The sequence below is a fragment of the Candoia aspera genome, chromosome 2 (assembly GCF_035149785.1).
Source record: "Candoia aspera isolate rCanAsp1 chromosome 2, rCanAsp1.hap2, whole genome shotgun sequence".
Taxonomy (NCBI): Eukaryota; Metazoa; Chordata; class Lepidosauria; order Squamata; family Boidae; genus Candoia; species Candoia aspera.
In genome coordinates this window covers 141,638,277-141,659,612 of record NC_086154.1, presented here as the reverse complement: position 1 = coordinate 141,659,612, position 21,336 = coordinate 141,638,277, and positions in this window count along the sequence as shown.

The window sequence follows — 21,336 nt, the reverse complement described above, 5'->3', positions numbered from 1 at the left end:
TACCACTCAGGTTTCAGGCAGGCATCTTTAATGCTAGTCTGGGGTAAATAGAGAATCCTGGAAACCAAGAATTTCCCATCCTCCTTTGAAGGGAGTACATTAAGGCGGAGTCTCTTTGAATGATCTGAGATGCTTCTCCCCGGGTTTCTTGCCACCTGAGCTGAATTGCGGTTTGTGAGATAAGCTGCCAACTGACTCAGCCTCTATCTCCTGATTGCTTATCTGTATCTTCCCTTCTTTTCCTTTGCCAGTCTCCCTCATAGGAGACAGGGCCAAAGCAATTTTAAAAAGGATACCAATGAATACTTAGTACAGTAAATATTAGGGCTATGCGGCACTTTAGATTTGAAAGGAAAAAGTTGATTTCAGTGTGGAAGGATGTTTGCTTAGCTAACACCTGTGCACAATGCCTTGGAACAGCTGCATCTTTTCCTGGAATCAGACATCTGCCCTCTGCAGCTTGATCCCAGGAACAGACACATTTGGTTTCAGGAAGTACTGGCAGATGCTTTGCCTGTGCACTGAACCTCCTTTTTCCTTTCAAATCCAAAGTGATGCACAGCCCTATTAAATACGCAAATAAGCCAAATAAATATTCTGCCTTAGCCACAGCCTTCCAAGAAGTTCTGAAGAAGGGACTGGGAGCCTCATAAGTACCTTTTTTCATTTTTGCTCATTTTTTTCCCATATAAGGGAAATCCACACACATAGACATTTTGTGAGCAACATGCTTCCTCTCTGAGATTTCAAGTGAGGCCCTGAAATCTCAGACAATATGTTGCTCGGAGAGGCAGTATGTTGCTCACAAAATGTGGGTTCCCTCCACTGCCTTAAAGAGAGAGAACGCTATAAAGGAAAAAGGTTGAATGCAGACAAGGCTGAAAGAAAAGAGTCAGTGACATATCTAGTGTGTTTGACATCTGGAGCAGAATATTTTCACACACACACACACACGCTCCCCTCTGTCACTGCTGTGCTGCATTGCTGACTGCCAAAGAGCTGACTGGCATGCTGGTGGCAGTGACCCAACTCCACCGCTGACACCAACCCCCTGGATAGCCTTCTTGTTGTCCCCAACTCACCAGACAATGCACCCCCTGCCTACATCCAGGGCAGACCACCCCCCTTTTGGTACCCCACTGAACAGCAGAAATAAAATTTGGATTCTCTCCTTAAGGATCGTGTCTATACATGCACTGTACATGCTTAAGCTGTTTCCGTAGAGATGTTTTTTCTGCTCAAACCCCAAAGGACTTAGAGATGTTTGGAAACTACAGCTCCCATCATCCCTGGCTATTAGAAATGATTGGGGCCTGGTATCCAACACCTTCAGAAAGTTACTGTAGATTAAGGGACTGCCTTGTTCAGCATTCTTTTGCCAAACGCAGCCAAGCAGCCACATACAGTAGATCTAGGAAGTATCAATATTAGGCAAGGAACATGGCCCTGGCCTGCTTTGTGTGTGTGTGTGTGTGTGTGTGTTGTACAACTGAAATTTGCACGTGGCAAGGCCATGGTTATATCGCCATTCCTGGCTTTTTTTCTTCAGTCACCAGTGCTTAGAAACATACTGCCACCGAGTGTGGACGTTTGTATAACAGCATGCTACGTCTGTATAATAGTAACAAGCAGAGCATTACAAATTATTGATTGAAAAGCCTATTACATAAAAAGCATAAGTTCTGTTTTGTGAGAGGCTGGAACCAGGCAGTTTTACTACAGGGAGGTTACCCAGGCAGGCAGAAAAAGGGGATGTGGCTGTTGCATCTTCAATTATGTTATAAAAGAAGGGATTTTTCGCTCTTTTTTTAATTATTAATTTTTATTGAAGAAATTTTTTACAGAATAAAAACAATACAGATTTGCTTATCACTTTACCTTCCTTTTTCTTCTTTAAAGGAAAGTAAAGTGATAAGTAAATAAGAAAGAGATAAAAGAGACAGAAAAAGAAGAAAAAGAAAGATATAAAGAAGTGGCTTCTGATTTACAGCAGTTATAAATGCATTTATATTTTATCCTCCCTCTCAAAGGTTGTATCGTGGCTCCCTTGTTTCCATATTGTACCCTTTCTAATCATCAAATCCATAAATCACAAGTTCATTTTTTTCCCGTTGTCATCGAAAAGTCCATAAAGGGTTTCCGGTCACTAACAAATGTAGTTGTTGCCTTTTCCCTAATCAAACAAGTCAATTTTGCCATCTCTGCAAATGTTGTCATCTTCAGCAACCATTCCTCCATTATGGGTATTTCAGAGTCTTTCCATATTTGTCCATATAATAATCTCGCTGCAGTTACCATGTACAAAAACAGTATTCTGTAAGTCTTTTCTAACTGTCTGTCCATTAGTCCCAGCAAAAAAAGTACTGGTTCCAGTTAAATATTAATATTTAAAATTATTTGTATTGCTGTAGGGATTTTGCACTCTTGAAACCCCATGCCAGTTTTTGCATCAGGGCACCTTAACTGGAGAATAAGCCCCCCTCAAAACAGTGGAATCTGTATCTCTGAGGAGATATATACAGAACTTGCAACTGTTCAGGATAATAAAGATTCAGTATTCAAGCTTCCAGGCCAGCCTTCCTCAACTTTTTGACCCTGGAGGAACCCTTGAAATGTTTTTCAGGCCTCAGGGAACCCCTGCACATTCAGGCTCAAAGATAGGCCAGAAGTTACAAAATTATTATATTTGTTTCATGGGTAGGCCTGTTTATACGCATTAACAATGATCTTAAATAAAAATAAAGACTGAAACTTGCCTCTTTAATGTGAAGTTCCCTGAATTTGAAATATTTTTTAAATAAATCGTGATCTCCCAGGGAACTCCTAATGACCTCTCCACGGAACTCTGGTTGAGAAATCCTGTTCCAGGCCATTTTACTAAGTAGAGGCTTGTGAGTGGTCATTTCCATGCCAATTCAGCAAAACATGTTATCAATCTGATATGAAGAATCCAGACGTTTCACAAAGATTTTGGATTCTTGCTAGCTGCCTTGAGCTGTTGAACCACCCTGCAGAAATTGGATTCGGCTTGTGCGTGGGACTGGTTTGGCTGTCAGGGTGTAGTGGTTAGAGAGACTATGGGGCTCACAAGAGTCCTGTGAAGCAGGTTGATTGAAGAAGTAGTGGATGGGTCAGGGAAAGCTTTGGGTCTTAAATGGATGTTGAATCTGCCTTGCCCTGCTTCCTCTAACCGCAGCCCCATTCAGTCCAAGCACCAAGCCCTCACCTTGCATGTCTGATCCAGAGCAAACCAACTGATGTTTAAGAATCAGCTGTGCATTAAATAAAAAGGAGGAGATATATTAAAAATGTGCAAGCAACAGCATCAACCTTTAAGGAGCTCTGCTGACCAGGCATTTAGGACTTTTCCCTGTCCTCCTTGGCTGTCATTACATCAGGGGGCCGATACATTTGCACAACTCTGAGGAAGGTGGTTCTTAATTGCACATGCAGCGAGCTTCACTGGATTAAATATTGAAGTGGGTTATACTCTATGTGGTAGAGGTTGGTGAGCTTTGACATCAATTCCTGTCACTGTGAGCAGGTATGTGCACAGGCATGGTTTCTAAGAGGCTTAACTCTGTTTTAACAGCCCTCCAGAATCCTTTAACAAAATCAATACATAGTGGGAGTTAAATGCAGAGACTTTTGGTGTGGCACACCCTTCTGGAATGGGCTTGCTCAAGGAAAAGTATAAATATAGGGAAGGGTCAAATGATCTGTGATTTGGAACTACATATGCTTGGCAGCCATAAGGGAATTGTCAAGGTAGCACCCAATTCCCTTTCTCTAGACCAGGCAGATCCTGGCCTGACAGGTGTTCTGCACTTCTTACCTTACCTCCTGTTAGGCAAATGCCTTCCTGGGCTTATAGACCATCGGATCTAAATGACATTTCTATGCAAGCTCTGGCTGTGAATGGAAGCTTGGAGAGAGTGAGTGTGTGCAAACTACAGCTACCTACATAGGTGCAAAGCAGGCTTTTTGTAGAGCAGGGAATTCAAATTCAGGTAGTCATGTATGCTTCATGAGGACTGGTTCACTAGTTTGAGGGTTGCAATGCTGAAGCCTCTTTGCTCATTGGTATAGAAGTCTAGTGAGCCAAAAATGAAGACTTCTCACAACATGCCAGAACAATGTTGGAGAATATGCGTACATAGTTTAAATGGGGAAGGGGGAGAGGTAGGTCTTGACAAATGGCTTGAGTGGTGGGTTTGGCCATCTGTCACTACCTGATTTGGTGGTGTGTGGGTCACTAGCAGTGCCTGGCCCATGGGATTGGGGGACAGAGCTCCAGACTCCATCACCCTACACCACGGGATCAGGCACTGGTGGGGTTCCCAGTAATAGAAAATTAGTTGGCTTGGCTATGGGCTGGGGATGGGAGAAAGGCTGAGTTGTGTGAAGGTATCCTTCAAAGATGGTTAGCTAGACATCCTCAAGGTAAGTTAGAAGGACTTATAGATGGGATGCCCAAGTATTTTAGATTGTTTTACTTTCATCACATCTTGATGAGTAATTTTAGAAGAGTCTGTTACAGGCTCCATTCCTTTATGCCTTGTTCAAGACTGCTGAGAGGGAAGGGGTACATGTGTGTGTTATGTGTGTGCAAAGAGGCGTATGGGTGAAAAGGTGTGTGCAAAGAGTCATATGTGTATGGGTGAAAAGAATACCCAACTCAGTGTTGTGAGGAGGAAGATGCTGGAAATTTGCAAAGTTTGTTAAATGGGGGACTGAGTAGAGCAGGCAGACACATCTGTTTTTCCCACGAGCTTGTAGGCCTGGCAGTTTTCCCCAAGGCTGCTGCTTGTCATCCAGCTGCAAAACCCAAGCATGATTTTTTTTTCACTTTGGCTGGCTAGGTGCCAGACTGCCAAATTGCTGCTTTCAGATCTTCTCACAAGCAGATGGGAGAAGCTGGTAGTTACCAGACATCAAAGGCTGTTAGGCAAATGCCTTCCACTAGAAAAGTATATTAAAAAAAAAAACTTGAGAGAAGGTAACTTCTTGCATATCTGGAGAACATGCTTGCGCTGCTATATTGCTATTTTTTAAAAAACACTTGAAGGGAAATATGCAAAAAATAGTTACAGGTGGCTTTCTTTGGAATGGGAGAATGAGGGGTTGGGGTGGGTAGGTTATTTATTCAAAATTTCAAGAAATAGTATTTTAGAGTGAAAGCAAAGTGGTAATGATGAATTCTCTGCTGCTGGCAGTCTGTTATCCTATCAGTTCCTTTATTTCTCCTCCTTTGACTCAGTGGTGGGGTATCCTAGGCTTTGTCTTCTGCTAGGTTAATCTCTGTGGTTGCATCCTGTGGTCCTGAGTGACTTCTGTTTATCAGGCATTGTTGAAGGAAAGTATTTTCTGTTGTCCGTTTCAAACGTGCTGCCAGCATATTTCATTGAGTGGCCAGGAAGTCTATGTAATGGTACGTGGGAATGACCTTGAGAGATGGGAGGAAGAGCTGCAACCTAGACAACGGTCTGATAAATGAAATCTGAGTCTGAAGGAAGGGTGGGGGTGGAGAAAGTGTTTCGGAAGGGACCCTCCCTGGTTTTTGGGAGAGTAAAAGTAGGAGAGGGGAGAGGTACTTTCAGACTTGCAAGACTGATGTCAGCCCTTCAAGGTAGTTCAGAGAAGAAGCACCAACCATGAGTACTTAGACTACCTTTATTGTAAGGTTACAGCAGCAGAATCATACTTTTACTTTCTCAACCTTACTTTTGCTCTCCTGAAAAGTAGGGAGGGCCCCTTCTGAGACACTTTCTCCACCCTACCCCTCCTTCAGACTCAGATTTAGTTTATCAGACTGTTGTCTGGGCTGCAGCAATTCCTCCTGTCTCCCAAGGTCAGTCCCATATGCCATTACGGTCTAGTATTAAAAAGAGGAAAACGTTCTCCTGAACCACTATGCCACATGGTTCATAATTTTACTGAGTCCAACAGTGTCTCTCTCATAGCTGCCTTTACTTTTTTTAACCTTCAGAACTAAAAAAAAGCCCGCCCCCAAATGTCAGCCTTTCTTTGCAGGGAAGAGGCTGTAACTCTACTCTTTTTGTGACCTTTCCGGCATTATGATGCTTTTGTGGAGACTGACTGAAATATTCTCAGTTATTGCCACGCAGCAACCCTTAAACCCTGGCATGGAATTTTACTTTCTCCTCCTCGCCATTGCATACTATGTTGATTGACCTAGCCATCAAACAATTTTAAAAAAAGATAATTATTCCTCAATAAAACAACAGCATTAAGCAAGATAACACAATTAAAAGCACAGAAAAAGATACAGTAGTAAAACAAATTGACTGTGTCATCAGTTTGTTCTGGAAACGTCCTCAGCAGAAAATGGACAAGAAGGTTTGACAGGTACGCAGGATGAGATGTTTCTAATCTGGGTGGGACCACTAAGAAGGGTTTTTCTCATGTCGCAGATCACCTGTGCCCTCCCACCAGGACTGGGCCACAGGGAAAGGACCGTGCCCTGTGTTTGCTCAGTTTAAAAGGGAAGGAGGAGTGGGTTACCAATACAAGTCGGAGAATGCTCATATACGGCTAAAACCTCTCTTCATGTTCAGAGATCAAGCAACCACAACTTCTCCTGTTCACCTCCTTTCCTCCTGTCATTCACCCCTTTGCCCAACCTGTTCTAATGGGAGGGGGGCAGTTGCAACAAAGCAGGAGAGGGAATTAGCAATTATTAAATTAGCATAGAACCCATGACTCCCTTGTCTTAGTGCTTCTAAATGTGAATTTGGGTATGAATTCTCCAGTCTCTCCATATCTGAGGTTTCCATAAACTGAATGATGTTCCCCAAGGGCCAGTTCATACTACATGGCAAAGAAGCTTGTGGCATATTGTGAAGCAAATGCCATCTTTCCTGAAGAGAGGAGAGCCATCCCATCATTACTGTGCTTGGATTAGGGTAGCCAAGGTAGGCCTCCACTATCCTAAACCAGCCTTCCCAAATTGATGCCCTCCAGATGTATTGAATGACAGCATCTAGGTTGGCCATCATAGTAGTGGAATTGGAGCTTTGTAGTCCAATACGTGTGAAGAGCACTGAGTTGGGGAAGAATTCTATAGGACGGACACATGACGGACAGGTGACGGACAGGTGGCCAGTGTGCCTGGCAAGGAAACAGGCCCACAGGTCTGGCTGGGAAGCTGGTTTAGCCAGCATTGCCCTCTGTCCTATTGAGCTGCCAGTCTTAGACCTCCCAGTGTTCGCTAAGAAGACACACACACACAGCTATTGCCTCTATAAATATGATGCATTTTAAGTGCTGTGGCAGCGAGAAGGGCCCTGGATAACTGAAGCCCTGATCGCATATCAGCCCCAATGCTAATTTCCTGGTAATTTCCTGTGCTGTCAGCAGGGTCCCCTGCACCAGGTATTGAAAAGGCCCCATAAATATGCATAAACTGGAACTTTAATAACTGCAGAAAGATTATGGCAGATTATCTTTCTAGTCCCCACTCATCCACTTTATTATTTGTTCACGTGATGAGTCTGCTGTTTCCAGCTCTCGGCTGGCAGTTATGCCTGCTTGTTGCCTCGGGCAGAGAAAGATCTGTGATCACCAGCCTTCTTAAACTCACCAGGCCAGGTCTATATAATTTGTCACCCAGCAAGTGAAAGGCAGCTCTACCCTCATATATTGCAGCCTGTCAAATATTTGTTGCCCTCTGCTTTGCACTTCCAAGCAGGCAGATTGATTTAGCCACCAAGAACACTGCATACAACATTTCTGGAGTTTCACGCTTCTCTTCAGTCCCCAAAACTAAGGCAAGCTGAGCAGCTCTGCTTCAGCCCACATGTTCAGACCTTCCTGCTCAATGTTCAAGCAATATGCTTAAAGGGAAAGACTCAAATATCAAGCTCAGCTTGATGGGGTTTGCCATTATCTTCTTCTTGGATGTTTTCATGACTTCCCAGCCTAGCCTGCAGCCCTGAGATGTTGGTGCTGCTGGTCCTACAAACCCATGTCCAGATGTCGTGTGACTCCTAGCAGCAAACCATAGCAGCACCAGACCAAATTCTGCCCAATCCCTTCTGAAGTCATTCATTCACTCTTTTATATCACCAAATTATAGGAGTTACTATTGTGTAGCTTGTTTTGGAAGCCCTGCTTTCTCCACAGTGGTTAGTCCTGAGTTCAAGAAACTCCTTCAAGGGAATCCCCCTGTAGGGTCCTTTGTCAATTTGATTTCTAATTCCTACCCACAACACCAAACACTTTAACCATACCTGCTGCCAACTCTCCAACCAACAGGGAGCTCTTAAGAGACATTTCACCTCCCTTCAAGGATCCGGTTAGACCCAAGACACTTGTAAGTATGAGGAGAAAACCCAGCTTTACTTTCCTGCATTCAAAGTCAAAAGCTGAGAACAGCTTTGCTTTGCTACTTGTATTAGAGAATTGACAAATCAAATCTATCATCAGAATTGTACAGATGCAAGAATAACTTCACACAACCATTCAAGAGCAATATTCCAGGGACTGGAATCTCAGTGACCGGAGGCTTGCTCAATGTCTCCCTCACCCAACAGTTTTCTGAAAGGGGAAATGCATTTTCCACCACATAAATACATACCCAACAGAATCCATCTCTTCACTTGGCAAGGTGGCTTAGACATAGGCGCCTTGCAAAAAATGCCTCCCTTTTAGTGACCTGAACTTTCTTGGACCTCCTCCTCGCTGGCTCCAGTCGAAATCTCGGTTAGCTGCTCAGCTGCTGCTTGGCTTTGCCAGTCCTAGCCTGCACTCCTAGCCATCACCCACTGGGCATGCTGCCTTCAGTTCTCTCCCAGCCAACATACTGGGGATTCCCTCCACAGGGGGAAGTTGCTGGCAACCCATTCCCTGGAGCCTAAGCCCAGGCAGGCATGCCAACAGGGTCCACAGGGCAGTGCGGAGGAAAACCTCTTGATATTTTCCTGTCCTTCCTGCTCACAAATTGCCCTTCTGACTCTCTCAACCAGAGCATTTTGTCTCTTATCTCCCTTTTTTCTTCTTAAGCTGCCTAACTCACAGGTAACCTTTCCCTTTGCATCTTTCCTCCCTTACTCTCTCACATTATCTTTCTGTCTCACTTTAAATCTCCGATGCCCTCCTGTCTCCTGAAGTGGCTTTCTCACACTACCCACTTCCTTTTCTTTTTCCTATCCAGGGCTGGAATCTCCAAATCAAAACTTGTCTGTCACAAGCAGAGTCCCATGGTCTGTCCCCTGCTCCTTGGTCTGTGTTTCCACACCTCACCGCTTCACACCCTTTTTTCCCCCCAGACTCTAAGTTTTGTTTCTTCCTCTTGGTTTTTTGAGAATGCCCCCACTCCCCAAAGGCCCCTACTTAACATTTTCAGTGCAGGCCCTGCTTTGTCTATGAAGAAGCTCCTGCTCTCATCCCAACATTTAATTACCTTATTTCTCCCAATTGCCTTTACATTCACCTTTCACATCCTACTGATTTCTAGATTCCTAGAACCCCAGTTATTTCCTTGTGTCTCTGTCAGGCCCAGCCCAAGGACAACAAGGCATCAGTCCAGCCAAACTTCAGTTCTTCATTTGCGCATGCTGTGTAGACAGAATCTTGCCAGACTAAAGCTACTCCACATAACCTAAAGGGAAACAACCTGGGAGGCTCTAGGGCGGGGCTACCCTGAACCTCTTAGTCTTCCCACATTCCAGCTCCAGGCTGTGTTTTCTCTTATCTCTCCCCCCTCCTTGGAATGTGCTCCCTCCTTCCTGAGAACCAGCTGCGTTACTGCAGTCCATCACATCATCTCCCCCTTCACAGACACATTCCATCACAGTCTCGTAGCAAACATGTGCCAGTTCACATCAGCTTTACTCATTTTGCCAACTTAGTGTAGCCCCTGGGATTGCTTAGGCCAGTGTTTCTCAACCTTGGGAACTTTAAGATGTGTGGACTTCAACTCCCACAATTCTGGGAGTTGAAGTCCACAATCTTAAAGCTGCTAAGGTTGAGAAACACAGGCTTAGGCATACATGTGTGTTTGTATGTATAGATGAGAGCCAGTGTGCTGTAATGGTTAAGGTGCTGGACTAGGAGCAGAGAGACCCAGGTTCTGGTCCCCCCTTAGGCATGGAAACCAGCTGGGTGACTTTGGACCAGCCACTCTCTCTCAGCCCTCAACTGGGAAGTAAAAAAAAAATCTATCTGCCAATCTGCACTGGACCAGCATAATAGATCATGGCCCATAATTCTCAATGAAGAGACCTTCATCCTGCAGTGGGTTGATTCGGGTTGTTCATGTGTACGTACATGTGTGTGTATTTCTCATTGCAGTTAGCAGTACTAAGTCAGAGGGCTAAATCAGAGAAAAAAATATTTGAGAGAATGGAGTTGGTAGCTGCTACCAAATTGACCAGCTCAATACTGCTCTATTCAGGACTGAACTCTTGAAAGAAAAGAAACAACAACAAAAAAGTACCATATAACAATATTCCTGGGTAAATGATTCTCCCATGGGCTGCTTGCTCCCTTTTGCTCAAACTGACTTTCTCTATTGCTCAGGAATGTTGTTAGAAACCGTGTGTGGGTGTGGGTGTGGGTGTGTGGGTTGCTTTCTTCTTGTCAGCCCCACTAGGTAGACTGGACCATGAAATCAACTCCACAGCAAGGCTAAAACTATTTTTATTGAAATTGGTTATAATAGCAGAATCTTGCAAGCCTGTGCTGTGCCTCCTCCTCCTCCTCCGCCATACACTCCTGTGAATTAGGGAGGCATCTGCCTGAGCCGCTTCTGAATGTTATCTTGTTCTGGACTTTCAAAATGTTTTAGCCCCTTTTTGCCTAAACAAGGGTTCCTGCATATTTCCATCAAGGACATTTTCCTTACTGTGGAGTCCTTGGTGCTCCCTGAGCCTTGTTTTCTTGCAGACGTTTCATTGCCAGGCTAGGCGACATCTTCAGTGCAAAGAGGGAGTGGGCCGTGCTCTCAGTTTATATACCCTGGCTTGCCCTGCTTGTGCTGGTAGGGGTGGTGTTCTCTCCTTGGGAGTTCTTTGATTGGCCTGTTGTTTGCTGCTTGGTTGATTGCCTGAGTTAATAGTTCCTTGATTAGGGTGCATTGAGCTGTTTGATGGTTCACCTGGTGTTAATCCTAGTGTTGATTTTTGCATATCTGGGTGTTGATTGCTGGCAAGGGAGTGTACTGGTCTTTTGGCTTTTCTGTTGTCTCTTTTGAATGGTATGTAAATGTTGTTTACCTCTATGTGTCTGTTGATGGCTGCTTGGTCTGAGTGCCAGGCTTCCAGGAATTCTCTGGTGCTTTTGGATTTGCCGTTTTTGAAACGTCTGCAAGAAAACAGCAAGGCTCAGAGAGCACCAAGGACTCCACAGTTCAACCCTGAGCTACAAATATTCGCTTCGATTTTCCTTACTCTCTACAGTGGCCTATACCTCCAAACCCTGTTCCTGGGTCTGATTCACCCCCTCTTTGATCTTACTCCATTCCCGTGGAACATGAAGGTAAGGATGTTTCCCTGCCCACCCAGCTCTGTTCCTTGCACAACCCAGGGATTTCCGTCCTTTTCCCGAGGGTGAGTATGGGAAAGACAGAGCCACAACTCAGTCTTCCTGCTCCTCTTAGATTTGGCTCTTCTCTCTGTTCTTAATCAGTCTTGCTGCACCATATTTTCTTCTCCCACCTCCCCTCCGCATAATCAGATTCTTTTCTCAGCTCTTCAATTAGCTATTAACCTGCCTGCATCCCCTTCTCCCCACTCCTTTATCTCTCTCTATCTTCCAAACTGTCTCTCTCTTTAGACACCTGCCTTTGAAGATGCATTGAAATATAGATAAGGCCCAGTGCGGCAGAGCAAGAGAACGCTAAGCAGAGAGGTAACGTGGAAGGAAGTGGACAGAGCAGGCTAGCGGAGAACTCTTTGTACTTGCCTGGGCCGCTGGCTACCACAATCCCCTACTCCCACCATTCCTTCATAAACTTCTCTTTTACACCTCATAATAGCCAGTCCCTAAACAGTTTGGTAGAGTAAAAGCCAAGGTTCCTGCTTGAAGGTTGCATTCATTACTGTGAGAGATTGGGGAGAGGCTAGGAAGGAATGGAAGGAAGCACGCTTATAAATAAGAAATACTGGGGGAGTCAGTTGGCAGCTGATCTCATACATGGCATCTCAGCCCAGGTGGCAAGAAATCTGAGAGGAAGCATTTCAAATCTTCCAAAGAGGTTCCACCTTAATGAGCTCGGAGGGCTGGAAATTCCTTTTGCTTTTCCAAGATTCTGTATTTATATCTAGTCCTAGTATTAAAACAGCTTTCCTGGAGACTGTGTAGTTCTTGCTTCCTTGATCTCTCCCAGCTGGGTGCCCCACCTAGAAGTGGCTGGACCTTAATTCTTAAGGTCATGGAAGAAATTATTACATGGGGGCAACCATGCTAACATTACAATTCAACTATGTCCTAACCCCGCCCATTTTTTTCTGGACCTGCCTAGGTGTGGGAATGCTCCTCCATATATATTTAATCTTCGTGATTCATTCTGATCACATTAAAGGTGTAGTGCTGTCCTCAGTCTGGAAAACATGGTGGGTCTCTGCTCTCTTGCAGCCAAGGGGTTCTGTGGTCTGCAGTCCCTAAGAGTGCTCAAGGAGGAGGCAATGCCTTTGTTCCCTCGGGCACCTTCAAGAAGTAGGAATAATGCTGGAAGGATGTACTTGTCATCTGTCCTTCCTTCTGTCCTGTGATGAAGAGCTGGCATTCACTTCCATGGGAAGAAGGCACCACCTCCGTATGGACTGATACTGAGGTGAGAACAGCACAGGCTCTCGAGCTGTGGCTAGACCTCCATTGTGATGGATGCAGTTGCACAGTAATATTCCTGAACATGGGGCATGCAAAGCGTGTTATGCCCCTCCCTGAAAACTCTACAACATTGAGTCCTTCTTCCTCATCACCTATTTTAATGAAGGACACTTTGCAGCCAAATGAATACTAAAGAAAATAGCTCTTTGGATCCTATGCAATGCTTATTTCCCCCACTGCTAAGTATCAACCATTTGTTCCTGCACAGAAAGGATTACACTTGAGCTCCAGTATCTCATTTTAATGTATTTAGAGAAATTGGCCTCTTCAAGAAGCCCAGGTTCTGTGATCAGAATGAATCACGAAGATTAAATATATATGCATCTGTCTGTCTGTCTGTCTGTCTGTCTTTCAAATTTCCATCACCACCCATCTCCCCCGGCTTTGAATGATTCATTCTGCTTCCATCCGTCGGGTTTTCAAGCAGGAATTTTATTTTATGTTATTAGAGCGTTACCAAGAGAAATATAGGAAAAGGAAAGGCCTCGATTGTTTCGGAATGAAAAGCCACATTTTAAGCCTGAGAGCAAAAGTTGCATTTGTGTAACAGATGAGCAGCCACAAGCAGAATATGCCTAGCCACATGCATTGGGAAACGGGAGAGGATCCCTGTTCTCTGGAGCAGCCTTAGGCTTACTAGCCAATACACGTCTTAGCTCCCAGCCGCCACCACCCCGGAGCTGAGGAAGGACCTGTATAAATAAATTCATCTGTTTATTTAACCCACCCATTTATGAGATTTTTCTACCTCTTCTCAGCTGATGCTCCCCAAGCAGCACACAATGGTTATATAAAGCATATTTAGAATCAATATCCACATGCCATTAATGCTGTGTTCTAAATCAATAAAAAGAACCTACAAACGTTGAGCAATGAAAGGAGAAGAAAACAGCTGGTTATGGAGGCTAGTCCCCCAAAGCTAAACCAAACGGAACAAAAGAGATAGGGATTTTATTTTTATTTATTTATCTATCTATTGTTTATTTACAGGACTTATACAGCCACCTATCTCATATAATGGCTCGTAAACGTAAGAACCAGCTGGAAAAGATGAAGGTCTGCAACAGAGAGAAGGGATCCCCATCTTGCTAATGCAATCTGGTTGCTCTCTTCTTTCATAAAAGGGCTGAATTCAAAGCCACATGGCTTGGAGGCCTGTCCTCTGGGGGAGCGGGGGTGCATGTTCCCCTTGGATGGTCAGCCAAAAGGGAGCTGGGATGCGCCAAAGAACATCTCATCAAAACTCAGAAGGTACAAAACCTCCACCAGCACTGATCCCACCAGTGGAAAGTACCATTAGGTTCCAAAATGGAGTGCTACTGGGGCTTAGCTACTTGCTGTCTCCAAATCCTTTCCATTTGTAATGGCTCCTGGACCAGACTGGCATAAGAATTCTTTAGAAAAAAATAAAGATGCAAACAAGGTAATTTTCATGACCCATTCACGGTGCTTTCCCTCTTGACATCTCATCTTTTTGAAGGACTAGCTTGGGGAGTATGATTTTGTTGAGTATATTTTATCCTACCGTTTAGGGCAAGTGCTAGCCAACAGCTAATGATTTCTAAAAGATGTTGAAAACTGGCTCGTCACTATTGATGTACTTTAGGAGCCATTGGTGTAACCCTTGGCCTCTTTTCTGCCTTGCTATCCCTGCTGTCCCTTGCAGGCAATGAACATTATAGCCTGCTAGGCTGTTCCTTCCAGTCCCAATGGTTGGTCTTCCTTACGTTTTAATCTCATTTTGTGTTTGTAACAAAACATAAGGACACTAAAACAGATGCGTATTTTCTTTTTCATTAAAATTCTATGAAAATTACATAGAATTAGAGCAAAATAATGGCAGAATCATTTTCCCTGGCTGCAAAAAAAGGGAAATGAGCATTAAAGTGGTAAAGCCCAGTGTTTGTGTGTGTGTGTGTGTGCATGGGGGGGGGGTGTCTTCAAGTCAGTCTTGACTCCTTGACAACTCCCTGCAATTTTCTTGGCAAGATTTTGGAAGTGGTTTGCCGTTGCCTTCTTCCTAGGGCTGAGAGAGAATGACTGGCCCCAAGTCACCCAGCTGGCTTCGTGCCTAAGGCAGGACTAGAACTCACAGTCTCCTGGCCTATAGTCTAGTAATTTGAGGTAAGGGCTGCTTTTAGTTATGCCAGTGGCTAGAGGTATAATGCTGACAGGAAATATTTACTGTAATTATATAGGCCCCAATCTCAGCAATGCTAGGAAGAGAATGCCTCCCCCCACCCCACTTTAAATCATCACAGAATTGGAAATATTAATTAATTGAAAACTGTAGTCCTTCAGGGTTGCTGTGAAAGTGATCCTACTCCTATTAAATGTCCCATGAGTGAGTAATATATAGGAAGGAAGGAGGAGCTGACTATCTTCTGCCCAGATCACTCCTGGAATAACAACAACAACAACAACAACACCATCAAACAACATCTGTCTATCCTAGGTCCTTGGGAAGGACTCAACACGTGGATAAAAATGCCAAATTCAGTCTAAACATCTAGCTGACTGCATGAACAACCATAATAATAGATGTACTACTAGCAGCACCTGTCAGCCTTGCGAGGTAGTCCAGACAGGAAGCACACCCAGATGAACTAATTCTACTTTATTGTAAGGTTGCATTAACAGAATTTTGCAAGTCTGAAAGTACAATTCTCCCCCATTGCCTTTACAGCCCAAGAAACTAGGGAAGGTCCCTTCTGAGACATTTGCTGCGCCCCCATTCCTTCTTATCTGACCGTTCCCCTGGCCTGTGGCTCTTCTCCCTATCTTCCAAGGTGATTCCCACATACCATTACACCAGCATGTGTAAGAAACTGTGATGCTACAGTGATAATGGTACCTGCTGATGTCATTACACAAATGCTGCAATTATGTACTTGTGTCATGTGGCATTTGCATGATGATATGTTGTTACGTAAATGTTGTCCTTTGCCCACAGTCCACGGACACTCGTGGCCACCAGCAGCCCTGGGAACTCCATTGCCATAGCTGGTAACACCAAGAGTAAGCATCCACAAACTAAAATCATTTCTGACAGATGCGTATTTTCAGATGTTTCTGAACTACCCCTTCCCCAACCCACCAAAAACCCTGCATTATGATATGAAAGTCTGAAATTCGAGAAGTTCAACACAGTCTTATATTCAGTACCAAGTGGGGCTTAATTCTGAGTAAATGTATTTGAGAACTTGCCCTAGGCAGACATTGAGTGACTGCCATAGGGAACATAATACCACTGTTAAGTGCTATTTGGAGCCACAGTTTAATTTCTGTTTCCCACTGACTGGGGAAAGACCAGTGATATTGTATAGGAAGCCTTGAGTGGTATTATTACTTACAATGGCTTCCCATCTCTTGATGAATTTGAGAGTCCCAGCTTGCTGTGCAGGACATACCCCTCTCTCCTGAACAGCTCTGGCTTCTTCCCCTTCAGAAAGCATTTGCCACCAAAAAGTTGGTGTGCTTACACTTGCAGCCACACCCAGGCCTCTCAGTGTCAGGCAAACTGTACTCTCTCAGTGACAGCTGGAGCCTTGGGACTGGAGGGAGCAATTGGGTTGGGGGCAAGAAGTGTCATGAGTAAGGATGGCGAGCAGGGGGCTCCCATCCAGACTGTCAAGCGCATGCGTAGCACTGAGGAATTGGGCAGCCATTCCAAGAGACACAGATCGGGACCGCCTTAACCCTTGGGGTTTATATGGCTGGGTTTTTCCCACGCTTCTTCAGTTTGTTAGGATTCCTGTTAAGTACTAGCAATAAAACATTAGAGACCAGTCCCTTGTCTCAGCGTGTTTCCTGGCAGTTAGGACAAGAAGCATCACCCCTGGTTAAAAGCGTGGTGGGAGAAGTAGGTCAAAAAGCTGGGGATTGCTTCAGCAGGTCACCTGGTTGGAAGCCAAGCCAGCAATCTTTATCTGGAGCTACTCTCCCAGCAGTTCTGTCACCCAGTTGTTGAAATCGTTTTTTCATCCTCTGTGTTTCATCACAGTTCCATAAGCATATAATGTATGGGCACTGGACAGATTCTGACCTTCATTCCAAACATGCTCTCCTTCTGTGCTAGAAGGAGCAACTAGGTCTTACCTGTTTTCCTGAATCCCAGGAGGATCTCCATGAGGAGGGAATTCAAGAGTAGGGGGCAGCAATAAAAAAAAGTGCCTGCATCCAAGGTCCTGTCAGATGATCATCTTGCATCAATTTCATTGGATGGGCAAATGAACAGGGGAGAAGAAATAGCAATAATCTTACAGGCTTTCCCAAATTTCATAAGATCCCATGGGAAATATCATGGGACCCCATATGAGAACATAAACAATTCCATGATATTTCAGGCCAGAAGATTTAGGTATTCTTGTACGAATTACATGAGATTTTGACATAGTTACATGAGGCTGGGTGAGATGTCTGACATAAAATGATTTTGACCATTTTATGTCAGACATCTCACCCAGCCTCATGTAACTATGTCAAAATCTCATGAGGTATTATATCAGCCATTTTTAAGATTGCAGAATTATTTTTAATTTCACGGGACTGCTCCGGTGCCTGGATGCACTGAGCTGTGTCATCTGGCCTGGGGGTGGGGTGGGCTGGGGTGCTGGCTGGCTTTTTGATGCTTTAATTGGAATTCTTGTGCTGAATAGAGAGTTGCTTGGTGTCCTAAAAGACTCTTTCCAGCTCTTTGATTCTAGGACTATGTTAAATTATGGATGTGTTTAAAACTGGTTGGGTTATAGACCTAAATCACCAGACTTTTTGTTGATAGGGAGTTAGGCTGAGAGGCAGGCAACTTATCATGCCAGCAGGAAAACAGTTTCTAGTCGAGAAAACAAATTAGAATTGATGCAGCTGCTGAGCCACCCTATCTCCAAGTCTTGCTCCAGTGGCAATCCAGTTCTTCTGCTACCTTTCCATTTCTGAAAAGCTCCAACACATCAGTTTCTAAGATGATGGGCTGCCTGTGACCAAGCCTAGGGATTTTTAAAAGGAAAAAAAAAATTAAAAGTCTGCCAAGTCAGATGTGACAGTGGTTGACATTGATTGACGAAGCTGACAAAGACCTACATGACGATCAAAAGCCATGAGAGCGGCCGCTGAGAAAACAAGCAGGAGAAACCAGCTGGAAGTGAGGATGAAGCTCTATGGGGAGGGGCAGGGGCAGGGGCAGGGGCAGAGGTATGGCATCAGAGGAGATGCCTGTATGATGAATAGGGAGAATGGAGAGTTACTATAGCCAGCGATTTCCAAGTGATGGATGGAAGAGGAAGAGGCCAAGGTGGAGAATGGAAAATTTTTTGCCTGTGGCTGGCTTGCAGGAGAGAGCAGCAGGCCAGAGCAGTGAGTGATACAAATTGAAATTGATAAATAGTCCATGGGTTGAGGTGGTGATGAATAGGCTAGGCACTGCTTAACCCCAGATAGATTTAGTCCCTTTTGTGTATGTTTTATGACTCCATGATACTCCTTGAAAAAGAAAAGAGCTGGAAATATTTATGTTTGCTTTAAGTGTTAGTAGGGATTGGGTAAGATTTAGGAATTAAGGGTTTTGGGGGTGGGGGGGAGTTAACTGAAACCTGCCAAGGATCACTGAGAAATAAGTTCACTGGTGAAGGTGAGCTTTCATCTCTCTAGCTGAGCAGGAGAATCTTGTCCCCCCAGTTTAGACAACTGAGCTATTTTTTCTTCAGTCATCTGAAAAAGAACAATTTTATTTTTTCCTTTTCCCCTCCTTCCTTGTTCTTTTATCTGCCTCTGCCTCTGTATATGATGCCTATCTTACTGCTTGTACCTCCATTTCAGAGAAAGGTACAGTCTGAGGTTCCAGACTGGGTGTATCTGCACAAGCACCAGGCTATGAATAACGATTTATTTATTTTTTATTTATATTTCAAATTTCGACACCGCCCATCTCACTCAAAGAACTATACTTGGAGCCACTGAGTTGGGCCCAATCCCTTGACTGGATGAATAAAAGCCCACCATCTTGACCTGTCTTCAATGGTAATCTGTCACTCTTCCAAGGCCATGCAAATGATCTCTTTGATCGTGTACATCTACCTTACCTTTCTCCTACTTTCCTCAACCTTGCCAGTAGCATTTTTCTAGTTCATCATCCACTTGCACCAGGTGTTCAAATTATGTGTGCTTCTACTTGTTAATCCTCAGCTTAAGGGAGCATTCATTTATATTGGGCCCAGAATTTTGGATTGACTGGTTTTCCAATCCATGGTATTCTTGATAGGTAAAGGTAAAGGTTTCCCTCGACGTAAAGTCCAGTCGTGTCCGACTCTAGGGGGCGGTGCTCATCTCCGTTTCTAAGCCTTGGAGCCGGCGTTGTCATAGACACTTCCGGGTCATGTGGCCAGCATGACGACACGGAACGCCGTTACCTTCCCGCCGAAGCGGTACCTATTGATCTACTCACATTTGCATGTTTTCGAACTGCTAGGTGAGCAGGAGCTGGGACGAGCAATGGGAGCTCACCCCGCTGCGCGGTTTCGAACCGCCGACCTTCCGATCAGCAGCTCAGCGGTTTAACCCGCAGCGCCACCGCGTCCCTCTATTCTTGATAATTGTTCCCAAATCCAACATTCAAAGACATCTGTCTTCTTTCCCTCTTTCCCTCTTTCTCAATGTCCAGCTGTACATGGCTCTTGGAAAAACCATTGCTTTAGATATTCTGATCTTTGTTGTCATAGGAATATCCTTATTCTTCATGATCTTGTCTGCTGTTTCTTTCATCTCTAAAATTAATCTCTTCTACACTGTCAACCTTAAGTTCTTTGCTGTCAGTTGTGAGTTCCTAAACATTACCTTTATCTTTTTAATATTTAATATTAACTCAGATTTCTCACTTTCCATTTTTACTTTCATAATGAGCTCTTCTAAGTCTTCTTTACTTTCAACTAACAAAGTGCTGTCATCTGCATATCTCAAATTCTTAGTGTTTAAACCTCCAATTTTTATTCCAGCTATCCTCTCTCCCAATACTGCTATTCTCATATTTGCTGTATAATTAAACATACATGGGGATAATATGCATCCTTGTGTCACTCCATTCTCTATTCTGAACCACTTTGATTTTTTAAATTCAATTCTTACAGCACCTTCTGGCTCACTGTAAAGGTTCATCCTCCTTATATTCATTGCTCTCTCCATTATCCCTCTTCTTTTAGCGTTCTGATTTCATATGCCTCTGCCTTTTTTTTTTAAACCTGTGTTCATTTGGCATTACTTTCTATATGTATAGCTGTATTCTTTGTCTGTTCTGAAGAAAACACTTCTTGTGACATTAATTAGTGCAATGAGTAGCCAATTTGCACATTTACTTGTACCCCCTTTCCAATCTTGTGGCCACGGAGTCCCCTATTTGTTGACATGGAGCTGTTAGCACTTTAACTGCCTCTTCTCCTGCAGCTTTAACCAGTTCATTTGTGTCTGATGCTACCCCTTTTGACACCTGGTCTATTATCTTTCACACTTCCCTTGATAGTGTTGTTTCCTGAATATCTTCTCTCTCAATTTTTTCATTATATCATCCCATTTATGAAAGTTTTCAGTATAGTCTTTTCATCTTCCTTTAATCTAATTTGCCTCCATTAGATTAAAGAATAGGCTTTCATGATTAGCCTTTGGTAGCCCTCCCTTGGCTGTAAATTTTCCTATGGCTTTTTTAGCTTCTCATTTCCCTTTTTCTTCTATTGCTTAGGATGGCATGATGAATGGATATAGAGTGGCAGGTGGAAGTGGGCTATGGTCAAATCCCATTGCCTTTGTCTCTTTCAGCCCACAGCTGAGGCAGCTTGAAGTCCTCTTTAGCTGTTCTAGTTTTAAAGAAGAGTTTTCCCCGATCCCCTGGTACTTTTGCTGAGGACATGATCTGCCATACTTCATCAGCAGTGTGGTTAATGACGTGGTCAGGGACTGGCATCTGCCCAGCTTGTATTGGCCCCTTTGAGTTGCTGTGGGCATGCCCCTCCTCTCTGACTGCTGGGCACAGCCTGTGGTAGACTGAATACCTGGGTTTCACAAAAGCATCTGACTGGCACTTTTTCTGGTTTAGGAAACAGATTTGTCCTGCCAAAGGAAATGTTGTGAAAATGAAGTATCACATGTAAGAACTCTTTCTTTTAACTGAACAGCTTCCCAGTGGCACCAATCTAAATTTGGGATTTGGGTGCCAGACAGTTTTGTTTTGATAGGAGTTATCAGTATGTTCTTAAAAGCAGCTGCAAAATTAATTCTTTATTCGGGGTTAGTTACCATTCAGATTTTGTCCTGGCAAGTAGAGTGGTATAAAGGCTTTGTATGCATGTATAGGGATGGATGGATGGATGGTAGATAGGTAGATAGGTGGATGATAGATATTGTAATAGTTCCTGCTGTTCACGTTTCCCTGGATTGAGATTCTGAAGTCTTACAGATTCAGCAGTGTACTAAAAATTATGTCAAGCAGGGCTCTAAGCAAAA